Here is a 12,433-nt window from a genome sequence, read left to right as displayed (position 1 = left end):
TGATAGTGAATCCATATTCATCTATTTTGGCTCCTTTCTCATTATCACGCACATTGAACCATCTACATTGAAATAAAACCACTCATTTTTCATCAAGATATTGTAGTTCAAGAATCTCTATCAACACTTCATAATAGTCAATATAATTCTTCTCCCTACCTATATCACCAATTACACACACCCTAGAATTTTATGTTCTACTTCCGTTGTTATGAGCTTCAATTTGAAACCTATATCCATTGACAACATAACCACTGAAGCATGTAACATACATTAAAGGACCACGACACGAAGCTCATCATATTTAGTATGTTGGTCTTGCATTTTTCTTTTTTTTTCAACTTACAAATAAATTACAATGTAAATAACATGAACAAATTATCTTGTTCAACACTAAATAATTTATAACAATATAATTACTTTCTTTCTTTTTAAACCAACCAATAAAATTGCTATTCTAGTCATCATCTGATAGTTGTGTATCATTTTTTCTAATTTTTAGAGTACTCTCTGTATTACAACATTAATGATAAATGTATATATATATGTATATTTGAGCTTACTCGAGGAAAGGTTGTACTTTATCGCAATTCTTTAAAATATATATGAGCTTTCTTCCATCTATCATCATCAAGAATACAACTTGTATCCGCTCCTAATGCTCTTCCAAAATGTGAAAATATGGATATTTCACCTTCATATTTATGAAAGTCATTGTCACAGTTTCACTTAAGTCTATTAAATTTTGTCTTAATGTCTTTCAAATATCTTGAGCAAAGAGTCATACACTATTTTGCTATATAGCCCTTTGCTATTGAGGACGAGCCATGTTGAGAATCAGTTGTTTTAATTCATACAACATACACTCAATAAGGTACATCCATCGATATTGGATAAGTCCACCAATTTTAGCCTCATTAGCCAAATGAACAGACAAATGCACCATCGCATCAAAAAAAGAAGGGAGAAAAACTTGTTCCAACTTGCTAAGAGTAATCAAAATTTGGGATTCAATTTTTGTAACTCATCTGCCTTAAATGCTTTAGCACACAAACTAGTAAACAATAAAGACAACTCAATGAGTGGTTCACACACTGCTTTAGGGAGGAGGCCACGTATCCCAAGAGAAAGTAGATGTTGTAAAAGGACATGAAAATTATGACTTTTCAAACATGAGATTTTGTGTTCTTTCATGTTAACACTTTGAGAAATATTAGATGAAAACCCATCTGAGACTCTTAATTGCTTAAAAAATAAGTAAAGCGAGTGCTTCTTCTCTGTAGATAAAGTGTAGGATGCAATGGGAAACTCAAGCTTATTACCCTTACAAATTGAATGCAAATCTGGTCTAATTTTCATAGCTTCGAAATCAAGACGAGCTTGGACATTGCCCTTAGTCTTTCCCTTCATATTGATAATTGTCTTGATTATATTCTCACATACATTCTTTTCAATGTACATCTCATCCATATTGTGTCTTAACAAAAGAGAACTCCAATACGGAAGTTCAAAGAAAATACTTTTCTTATTCCAATTATCACCTCTTTTTTCATGTGATATTTTTACCTTTCTTTTAACATATATAGTCAAGATGATTCCTTCAAGGTCACTCACTTGAGCAAGCACATCATCACCTGAATGCGAAAGTGGCAGTTGTCTTACCTCTTTAGTCCATCAAACAAACTTTTATTTTTTCTCCATTTGTGGTTGCTAAGAAGAGAACGTCGATGACCCATATAACATTACTTTTTTACTATTAGCTAACCTCATAGAACATGTGTCTTTGTTACAACAAGGGCATGCCATCTTACCTTTGGTACTCTAACCAGACAGATTACCATATACAAGAAAATCATTGATTGCCCACAATAAAGATGCATGCAATTTAAAATTTTGGTGAGTTGAAGCATCAAATGTTTCAATGCCTAGTTCCCACAACTCCTACTCTTCTATCAAAGGTTTAAAATAGACATCGACAGCATCTCTCGGCCCCTCAGGACCTGGTATGAGACTTGAAAGAATAAAATTAGATTTTTTCATGCACATCCATGAAGGCAAATTGTATGGAATGAGTATTATTGGCCAAATGTTGTATGAAATTTTTGAATAAGTAAATGGTTGGAAACCATCACTAGCAAGACACTACAACAAAAATATTAAAAGACAACGGTTAAAAACCGTTGTCATAGGCCCTTTAAACCTGTTGTAACTGACACTGTTGTTAAATGTGCGGTAAAAGACAACAGTTTAAAACCGTTGTCTTTGACCACATTAGACAATAGTCATGCAACGGATTTAAAGTGTTGTCTTTTAATACCAAAGACAACAGTTCTGCAACAGTATAAAACCGTTGTAATTGCCAGTTTTGCAAAAATTTGATCGCAGATATACTTTTAACAACATATACACTGTTGTCTTTCTTCAAAATTTAGTTTAAAACCATTGTCTTAGAATACTTTTCACAACGGTTAAAAATCGTTGTCTTTGTACATTCAGTTGCATGTCTATATATGTACTTTTCACAACGGTTAAAACCATGGCCATTGCACACAAACTGGTACAACGTAACATTTATACATTCACAAAAATAGTTTTCAACATATATACATTCGATTAGTTGTCTTTAATTTATATATACATCTTGTCTCAACCAAAAACCGGTACATGTGTACATTCACTTAAGTTTATAAACAATTCCATACAATTACTACAAGCTATCCAAACATGACCACAAGTAGTATCCAATCATGACAACCACAAAAGATGAAACCATAAAATTAAGTTTATAAGACCACAACCATGCAAATTAATTTGTCCTTTTTCTGAATAAATCAAGTCAGGATCGGATATGCAACAATCTTCACGTACTGGTTCTTTTTCTGCATACCCAGCTTGCAAACCCAGCAATTTCTCCCTGGTATGAAAATAAAATATAGTTAAAGCCATAGAAAAAAAGAATGCCCAAATAAGCACGAGAAACGTTGCCGCTTCACAATTTCATGAGTAGTCAAGCAAGTGAGCATGAAAAAAGTTTATGAAACTGGTTCATATGGTTGTTCCAACCCTTCAAATTCATTTCTTTTGTTAGTTCAAGGCTAATTGTACAAAGTTGGACAAATAGTACAGCAGATAAGTTAAAGAAATAAGGTAATTGAATTAAATCGTCCTGTGCATGAAATAGAGCAAAAGTGTGCAGTGGACAAGGACTGAAACCAGGATTGGCAAAAACGTTTTAGCAAGTAGATGAAGTTGAATCCAACACATACCAAGTACACATGAGCTATACATAATCTAATATGATAACACCACCCTGCTTAAGTCAAAGTGAAGCCTTACACGGAATAAACCAACAATCCCTGTAGCTAGTAACAGCAAATAAAGGAGGGCAGAATACATTGGGAAGCAAAAAGCAGTCAGATCAAAGCAACTCTAGGTAAGTCTAGATAGTTGGTGTATCTTGCATATAATGATTGCTAAATTGGTTTGGTTTGGTTTGCCATAAGTAAGTCCAAACAACTATGTGAATGAACTTGGTCATTGTGATTCTCAACAAAGTGTAAGTTATTTCCATCCAACTTAACTCATTCCGACCATTCATCATGTCCAACAAATTGCAAATTCCAAATATTTTCAATTTTGTTTGATTGAGAAACCATTTTCATTCCCAAAGAAAACAAGAATCTCATGTAACGATCCAAATTTCCTCATTTTGAGCCCCAAAAATAATTCAAAAATATTTAGAAATACCTTTAAAATATTCTAGAGATTTTTAGGAATTTTTAGAGTATTTTTACGTAATTTTTGGAGTTCGTTTGATATTTTTACCAAGAGGAAGAAGTTTTAAAAAAAATAATAGAATAAAATAAAAAGGGTTAAGATCGGGTTTTGAACCCAAGATCTCAGACCGAACTAGACCCTAACTAAAGTCAGCCAACCAACTGAGCTAAGCAAGTTTTTTTAAATATATATGGAACAAATGGTATTTAAAGAATAGTTAGGAACAGTAAAATAATGGGAAATAAAATGGTTGCAGCTGGGATTCGAACCCACGAGATGGGCTTTAAGCAGAACGCAGCCCACCAACAGACCAGCCGAACTTTTCTTAACCAAATCTATATCAAAATATATTTAAGTAGTACTAGTTAACAGAAACCTTAGAGTATTAAAAGGAAGAACTTAGGGATTAATTACAAAACCTAAATTCTTTCCTCACCCTTCCTCTTCTTTCGCGACGACATCGGCAGTTTCTGTTCGGGCGAAAACGAAGACAACGAAGCCGCAGCTAGGGCTCGTCTCCGGCGGCCGGCCAAGGACCAAATCCGAGAGGGTTCTCTACCATCGTGATCACCTTGTCGAGGAGAACAAGTGGAGGTGAAGGAGTTGCCGAGAGCTTGAGTCCTCCGCAAGCCCTAGAAGTATTAGAAGTCACCTTCTTTGGCTGTAAGTCCTAGAACAAGAGGTAAGTTGCTCACTCACCTGCGGTAAGATAGTTTCGAGCCTTTTGATTAGAGTTTTCTTGTTTTGTGAATGTGCCGTGAGGTTCTTGTTTTCGATTGAGGGATTCTGTGATGATCTTGATTCGTTTCGTGTTCCTATGAGGTTTTGGATTTTGTTTCCTTCATGATGTCCTTCAGAAGCATACTGTAAGAAGTTTGTTCTTGAGGCTAACTATTGTGAATTCAATTCGGATTGTTTGGGGTTTGCTAGGAAGGTAGGTTTGTTTTGTAGCTTACGGCAGAATAGTATGCTTTGTTAAGTTAACCCCACATTACTTGAATCGCAGTCCTATCTTTATGAAATTGTGAAGAACAGCCCATTCCTTTTGTGCTATAAGTTGAACAAGAACAACCCATTAAACCTATCCTAGGTTTAGAGCTTGCATTGCAGATTTTTGATTGTCTAGCATAGCAGATTTTGAATGGTTAGCATTGTAGATTAGCATTTCAGATTATTTTTGGTTTATTCTAGCATGCTGTTTGGACTTTCCCATTTGCTATTGAATATGCATGATTAGATTTCATTTTCTATTTCGTTGCTATAGGTTTGAGCATGAGTAGATTTAGAGTTCTAGTTCCTTATGTAATTAAATGTGCATGAATGACATTCCTTTAAAGCAATCAGTTTCTGGTTTCTTGTGTATTGGTTATGTATGCAGAATTTGTCATTGTAGCTTAGTTTTTCCTTGCTAATTCTATGCACATGATTAGTTTTAAGGTTGGTTTCTCCTTGTTAATTCCTTAATTGAAGCATGTGAACTCAAATTATAAGCATGAACAGTTTATGTTAAGTTCAGCAAGTCTAGTTTTGTGTTACGCTTCAATTTCATCAAGTTTAAATTCCAGTTAGTAGATCTTGTTGTTTCATTACTACCTCATTTAGCACGGACAGATTTATTTCGGCTTTAGTTGTGGTTTCCTACTAAAGTACCAAAAGATAAGAGTAAAAAAAAAGATAAAGAAAAGAAAAGAAAAGGCCGAGGCCTTAAGTAGATCCCAAAGTCAAGACTTGAGGGATTTTTGGCACACAAGGTGCCTATTAAAATGCCGAGGCATTTAAAGAAGAAGTAATTAAGATTATAAGTATTTTACTTTTAAGAAGAGGCTAGTACCCGACTTCCGAGGTTGTCGTTAAACAAATCCAGGTGTTCAATTCCGAGGTCTTGGCCCTGGTAGACCGAGGTCTGCTCTTTTAGGATTGGTGGCTCGCTACCCCCAACCTATTAGGGAGCGCGCATAAGATGGTACTATGCCTGGGCCCAAGAAGAAGTTGATTATTATTTTGAAGTATTATAAGTATAAGTTTTTGGACAAGTAAAACGAGTTTTACATAAACATAAAGTATTAAAAGATGAAGTTTAGAACAAATGAAATAAGATTCATATAGTTCTAAAAATCAGTAAGTTTAGTTCTTTATTCTACCATGTTTATCTAGTAGATTAGTAGTTTCATGTTTACCTATTAGATGAGCAGCATGATTAACTATTAGAATTATATGAGTAGATTCCTTAGCTTCTCTTTGCTATTAGTTCGACATGAGCAGTTATGTTTATGTTTCCTTTCTTTTTAGAGCATATAGTTTCTAGTTCTTTTCGTATACATGCACATTCGTGTTTTTGTGAGTTAGATAGCGCTTACTAAGCAAATTTTGCTTATAGACTACACTTCCTCTTACTGCAGATACAGGAAAGGAAAAGATATAGAAAGGAAGGCGACAAGGAGGTGTTCGAAGGATGTGTGATGCCAGGACTATGGAAGCCTTGGGGCTAGGAAAGAGTTTTATTCTAGTTTCTATTGTCTTTTGTTATTTTGCTATGATTAGGGCATAGTAGATGAATTGTGATATGGTGTGATGAGTTGTGGTATGGTTTTCTTTATTTTGGATTTATTATACTGCGTGGTTGATTGATATGTGTTCCAGCCGCTTGTGGCTGAGTATATATTGCATGTATTGTTGAATATGGTCACCGGTACAGGGGAGACTCTGCCGAAATTTTTCGGTAGGGTTTCTTCGAGGATTTTAATCATACCGGTTAAGTAGAGTTAGTAGTTAAGTAACGGTCATCCTTAGAGAGTAATAGTAGTAAGAAGGGTGGTCGTTACAGTTGGTATCAGAGCAGTTCCCATTCTCCAGCATCACACATCAGCACCATCCTTGCCGTCTTCAAGTAAGAAAGTATTTAATTTTCTTTTATGCTTTCTTTATTAATTACAGTATAGAGTATCTATTTATATGTGCTTAGGAAAGAAGAAAATTCATGTTTTAATTTTCTATGTTTTGATACATATGCTTAGAAAGAATAGAGACAATTTTAGTTTTGTTTCTCTTATATTCATATATACATAAGTATGTTTAGAAAGGATGGAGAAGATATCAGGTATTATTATTGGCATAACCATCAGTTGAAAGTGAAAGGAGAAGGAAGAGTCCAGAACAGTTTCCAGTATCCGATATGGACACTACGAAGTTGTAGTCAAGCCATTTGGTGACTAATGCACCTATGGTCTCTAGAGACCTTATAATAGGTCTTCCAAGGACCACTAATGGGTATGAATTGATATGAATGATAGAGGACCGAGAAGTTAAGAGATTAAGGAACAAAGAGTACCGTTAGTGAAAGTCATTTGGAATCAGAAGTATGAGGAAATTACCTAGGAGTGTGAGGACAGTATGAGATAGAAATATCCGAAATTATTCTACGTTCGAGGATGAACTTTTTATAAGGTATGAGGAATTGTAACGACCCAAATTTCCTCATTTTGAGCCCCAAAAATAATTCAAAAATATTTAGAAATACCTTTAAAATATTCTAGAGATTTTTAGGAATTTTTAGAGTATTTTTACCAAGAGGAAGAAGTTTAAAAAAAATAATAGAATAAAATAAAAATGGTTAAGATCGGGTTTTGAACGCAAGATCTCGGACCGAACTAGACCCTAACTAAAGTCAGCCAACCAACTGAGCTAAGCAAGTTTTGTTAAATATATATGGAACAAATGGTATTTAAAGAATAGTTAGGAACAGTAAAATAATGGGAAATAAAATGGTTGTAGTTGGGATTCGAACCCACGAGTTGGGCTTTAAGCAGAACGCAGCCCACCAACAGACCAGCCGAACTTTTCTTAACCAAATCTATATCGAAATATATTTAAGTAGTACTAGTTAACAGAAACCTTAGAGTATTAAAAGGAAGAACTTAGGGATTAATTACAAAACCTAAATTCTTTCCTCACCCTTCCTCTTCTCTCGTGACGGCGTCGACAGTTTCTGTTCGGGCGAAAACGAAGACAACGAAGCCACAGCTAGGGCTCGTCTCCGGCGGCCGACCAAGGACCAAATCCGAGAGGGTTCTCTACCATCGTGATCACCTTGTCGAGGAGAACAAGTGGAGGTGAAGGAGTTGCCGAGAGCTTAAGTCCTCTGCAAGCCCTAGAAGTATTAGACGCCACCTTCTTTGGCTGTAAGTCCTAGAAAAAGAGGTAAGTTGCTCACTCACCTGCGGTAAGATAGTTTCGAGCCTTTTGATTTGAGTTTTCTTGTTTTGTGAATGTGCCGTGAGGTTCTTGTTTTCGATTGAGGGATTCTGTGATGATCTTGATTCGTTTCGTGTTCCTATGAGGTTTTGGATTTTGTTTCCTTCATGATGTCCTTCCGAAGCATACTGTAAGAAGTATGTTCTTGAGGCTAACTATTGTGAATTCAATTCGGATTGTTTGGGGTTTGCTGGGAAGGTAGGTTTGTTTTGTAGCTTATGGCAGAATAGTATGCTTTGTTAAGTTAACCCCACATTACTTGAATCGCAGTCCTATCTTTATGAAATTGTGAAGAACAACCCATTCCTTTTGTGTATAAGTTGAACAAGAACAACCCATTAAACCTATCCTAGGTTTAGAGCTTGCATTGCAGATTTTTGATTGTCTAGCATAGCAGATTTTGAATGGTTAGCATTGTAGATTAGCATTTCAGATTATTTTTGGTTTATTCTAGCATGCTGTTTGGACTTTCCCATTTGCTATTGAATATGCATGATTAGATTTCATTTTCTATTTCGTTGCTATAGGTTTGAGCATGAGTAGATTTAGAGTTCTAGTTCCTTATGTAATTAAATGTGCATGAGTGACATTCCTTTAAAGCAATCAGTTTCTGGTTTCTTGTGTATTGGTTATGTATGCAGAATTTGTCATTGTAGCTTAGTTTTTCCTTGCTAATTCTATGCACATGATTAGTTTTAAGGTTGGTTTCTCCTTGTTAATTCCTTAATTGAAGCATGTGAACTCAAATTATAAGCATGAACAGTTTATGTTAAGTTCAGCAAGTCTAGTTTTGTGTTACGCTTCAATTTCAGCAAGTTTAAATTCCAGTTAGTAGATCTTGTTGTTTCATTACTACCTCATTTAGCACGGACAGATTTATTTCGGCTTTAGTTGTGGTTTCCTACTAAAGTACCAAAAGATAAGAGTAAAAAAGATAAAGAAAAGAAAAGAAAAGGCCGAGGCCTTAAGTAGATCCCAAAGTCAAGACTTGAGGGATTTTTAGCACACAAGGTGCCTATTAAAATGCCGAGGCATTTAAAGAAGAAGTAATTAAGATTATAAGTATTTTACTTTTAAGAAGAGGCTAGTACCCGACTTCCGAGGTTGTCGTTAAACAAATCCAGGTGTTCAATTCCGAGGTCTTGGCCCTGGTAGACCGAGGTCTGCTCTTTTAGGATTGGTGGCTCGCTACCCCAACCTATTAAGGAACGCGCATAAGATGATACTATGCCTGGGCCCAAGAAGAAGTTGATTATTATTTTGAAGTATTATAAGTATAAGTTTTTGGACAAGTAAAACGAGTTTTACATAAACATAAAGTATTAAAAGATGAAGTTTAGAACAAATGAAATAAGATTCATATAGTTCTAAAAATCAGTAAGTTTAGTTCTTTATTCTACCATGTTTATCTAGTAGATGAGTAGTTTCATGTTTACCTATTAGATGAGCAGCATGATTAACTATTAGAATTACATGAGTAGATTCCTTAGCTTTTCTTTGCTATTAGTTCGACATGAGCAGTTATGTTTATGCTTCATTTCTTTTTAGAGCATATAGTTTCTAGTTCTTTTCGTATACATGCACATTCGTGTTTTTGTGAGTTAGATAGCGCTTACTAAGTAAATTTTGCTTATAGACTACACTTCCTCTTACTGCAGATACAGGAAAGGAAAAGATATAGAAAGGAAGGCGACAAGGAGGTGTTCGAAGGATGTGTGATGCCAGGACTATGGAAGCCTTGGGGCTAGGAAAGAGTTTTATTCTAGTTTCTATTGTGTTTTGTTATTTTGCTATGATTAGGGCATAGTAGATGAATTGTGATATGGTGTGATGAGTTGTGGTATGGTTTTCTTTATTTTGGATTTATTATACTTCGTGGTTGATTGATATGTGTTCCAGCCGCTTGTGGCTGAGTATATATTGCAGGTATTGTTGAATATGGTCACCGGTACAGGGGAGACTCTGCCGAAATTTTTCAGTAGGGTTTCTTCGAGGATTTTAATCATACCGGTTAAGTAGAGTTAGTAATTAAGTAGCGGTCATCCTTAGAGAGTAATAGTAGTATGAAGGGTGGTCGTTACATCTCAATACTATTAATTAAATTGGTCTTGCTCCTGCATTTTGCCCATGTATTATCATGTTCATAAATCAGGTAACTGCTCAAAATATTAATCTAGATCACCTCCTTTATGTGTAAATCCTAGTCTGCAGAAAACTGTCCATTAAGAAAGGAAACAATTCATGATGCTCAAAGTTAATCAGTTCATCATAATCTGACAAGTGTGTTAGTCCTACAGAAATGTGTTTACCAACAAATGATATATATGTTTGAACATCTCAAAATCTTAAGATGTTGAAAATCATTTCATGCATTCCAGTATAAGAATAATAATAAAATAGAGATGTTCTACCTGGATGTCCTACACACTAAAGTTTTAATAATCATGATGTTTCCAGGGGCATATTTGTTAGGATCAGATTATGTAATTTGCATTATATGCAAATACTTTCCGAATAGATCAAGTCATTGTATGATTTTAAATACCTAGTCATAAATATAGTCTTGTATGCATTCTGTCCACTCGGAACGCACTTCATCAAATTCTTCTCTAGAGTACTGGGGTTTGATGAACTGTGAACAAAGACATAGATTAGATTAGTAAAAAACAATCAAAAGATAATAAGTGCAAAATGATAAACACACAAATATTTGAGAAGATTGAGAATTGAATGTCAAATATTACTATTGATCGAAGTGAATCTCTCTCGATAGTTTCCAATTCTTCAATAATATCTCTCATATATCTCATCACATAAAAACCACACTGTTTCGCATCTGGTTGGCGAGGACCCTATGTTAAAAACAAATTGTAAATGTCTAATATACATGTTTAATTGTTTATAATTTAATCATAAGTAGACATGCATACCTTTACTACTTCCCATGTAACATGTTTTTTCCCTTTTTTTGGAACTTGAAACTTTATTATTCTCAACCCAATTACATTTAAACATTGGAACTTGAAACTTTTGATAATGGAATATAGCCTAGATAAATTGATAGTTTCCTCAAAACAGATAAACCAAAGAACACTTCCAGCAAGACTTACCTATGTTCAAAGACAAGCCCATTTGTGTTGGTCGAAGGCTTTGATAGTAGCCCCTCCAACATTCTAAGCCTTCTCCAAAGGGTGCCCAATGCCCAAAGCTCGGGGAAAAGAAGGACCGTGCTACCGAAGTATACCTGAAGCAGAACAAGTTGCAACAAAAATAATATTAACAATAACATAGTACTTGAGAAAATTGTACAGAAAGAAAAGGAAACAGAAGTACTTGGTAGATGGAGACTCCCTAAGAACAATATCAAGGGCTTGAATGACTTCTTGAGGTGCCTCAATCTGTCGACCAGCTAAAAACTCCTTCAGGTTGTGTATGCTTGTGTTTCCAGCAAGCTTAATAATCACTCTAAAATCCTTGGCCTTCCTGAAGAAGAGGAAAACCACACGATTTTAACAGATATGGTCAGCAAAAAGCTTCAGTTGAGAAACAGTACCTTCCATCATTTTCAGGTAGTGAAACCGTGAACTCCTTTGACTCAAAAGGAAAATTACCAGTCGTATACAGGTTCTTCCTTCCATCATAAGCTGGCATTCTCCTTCCCAAGGCTTTATCCTTATGCGCCTTGACAAGCTCAGAGATGATTTTTCTATTGGTAGCTCTGGACACTGATTCGGGCACTATACTCACCTACAAATTCAGAACAAGGTATTCTCCATCAAATGGGAAGAACGATGCATAACGAAAGAGAAACATAGAAACTTACATCATAGTGGAAAAGAGTATTGTCGGCAATCTCGACAAGGAAATGGTTAGCCCTAACTAAGCACGGCCTTCCGAAGGTGCCGAAATCCGGCCGAGCCGAATGCCTCAAACCCTTGCTAGAAGCCGGAGGCGCCGCCGGCTGAGGAGTCTGCTCCTTCGTGGGCTCGGCGATCGTGAGATGCCGGAGTTCTTCGCCGATAGAAGAGGACGAAGGCGAATATGCTAATGTGGACAGCGGCGAAGGACGGTACGATGCGGACGGAGTCGTCGACGATTCCTGAGAGCGAGGAGCCGGAGCATATCTGCCCCTTCCTCCGCTGCCACGCGATCTACCACCGTCAACAGGACCTCGACCGCCCCGTCCACCGCCACGACGACCACCTCCATATGCTCCTCGATCGCCGAACATTGCGAGAGATAGGGTTAATATGGGAGAAGGAATAGCAACAAACCAAAAGATGCTGGTGAGAGTCTGCGAGAGAGGTTTAGCCAGAGAGGAGTTTTGAGGAGAGGGGTTCGTGCAAAGGGGTGGAAGGCAAAAACGTGTGAGGAGTGGAGAAGATTGTGTGAGGAGATCGGGAAG

General features: G+C 36.2%; 1 long non-coding RNA gene across 1 annotated transcript; it reads right to left on the bottom strand.

Moving 5' to 3' along the window:
• Window positions 1-11,222: 11,222 nt before the first annotated feature.
• Window positions 11,223-11,623, bottom strand: LOC121973352. The gene is made up of 3 exons (XR_006109534.1): window positions 11,582-11,623; window positions 11,362-11,511; window positions 11,223-11,272 (listed from the first exon to the last, which is right to left on the bottom strand). It is a non-coding gene; the product is annotated as an uncharacterized LOC121973352 (long non-coding RNA).
• Window positions 11,624-12,433: the final 810 nt, after the last annotated feature.

This window comes from Zingiber officinale, chromosome 4A (assembly GCF_018446385.1).
Source record: "Zingiber officinale cultivar Zhangliang chromosome 4A, Zo_v1.1, whole genome shotgun sequence".
In the NCBI taxonomy this organism is placed as follows: domain Eukaryota; kingdom Viridiplantae; phylum Streptophyta; class Magnoliopsida; order Zingiberales; family Zingiberaceae; genus Zingiber; species Zingiber officinale.
Note: the sequence above shows the minus strand (reverse complement) of the source record. Positions and strands in the feature narration are given on the sequence as shown.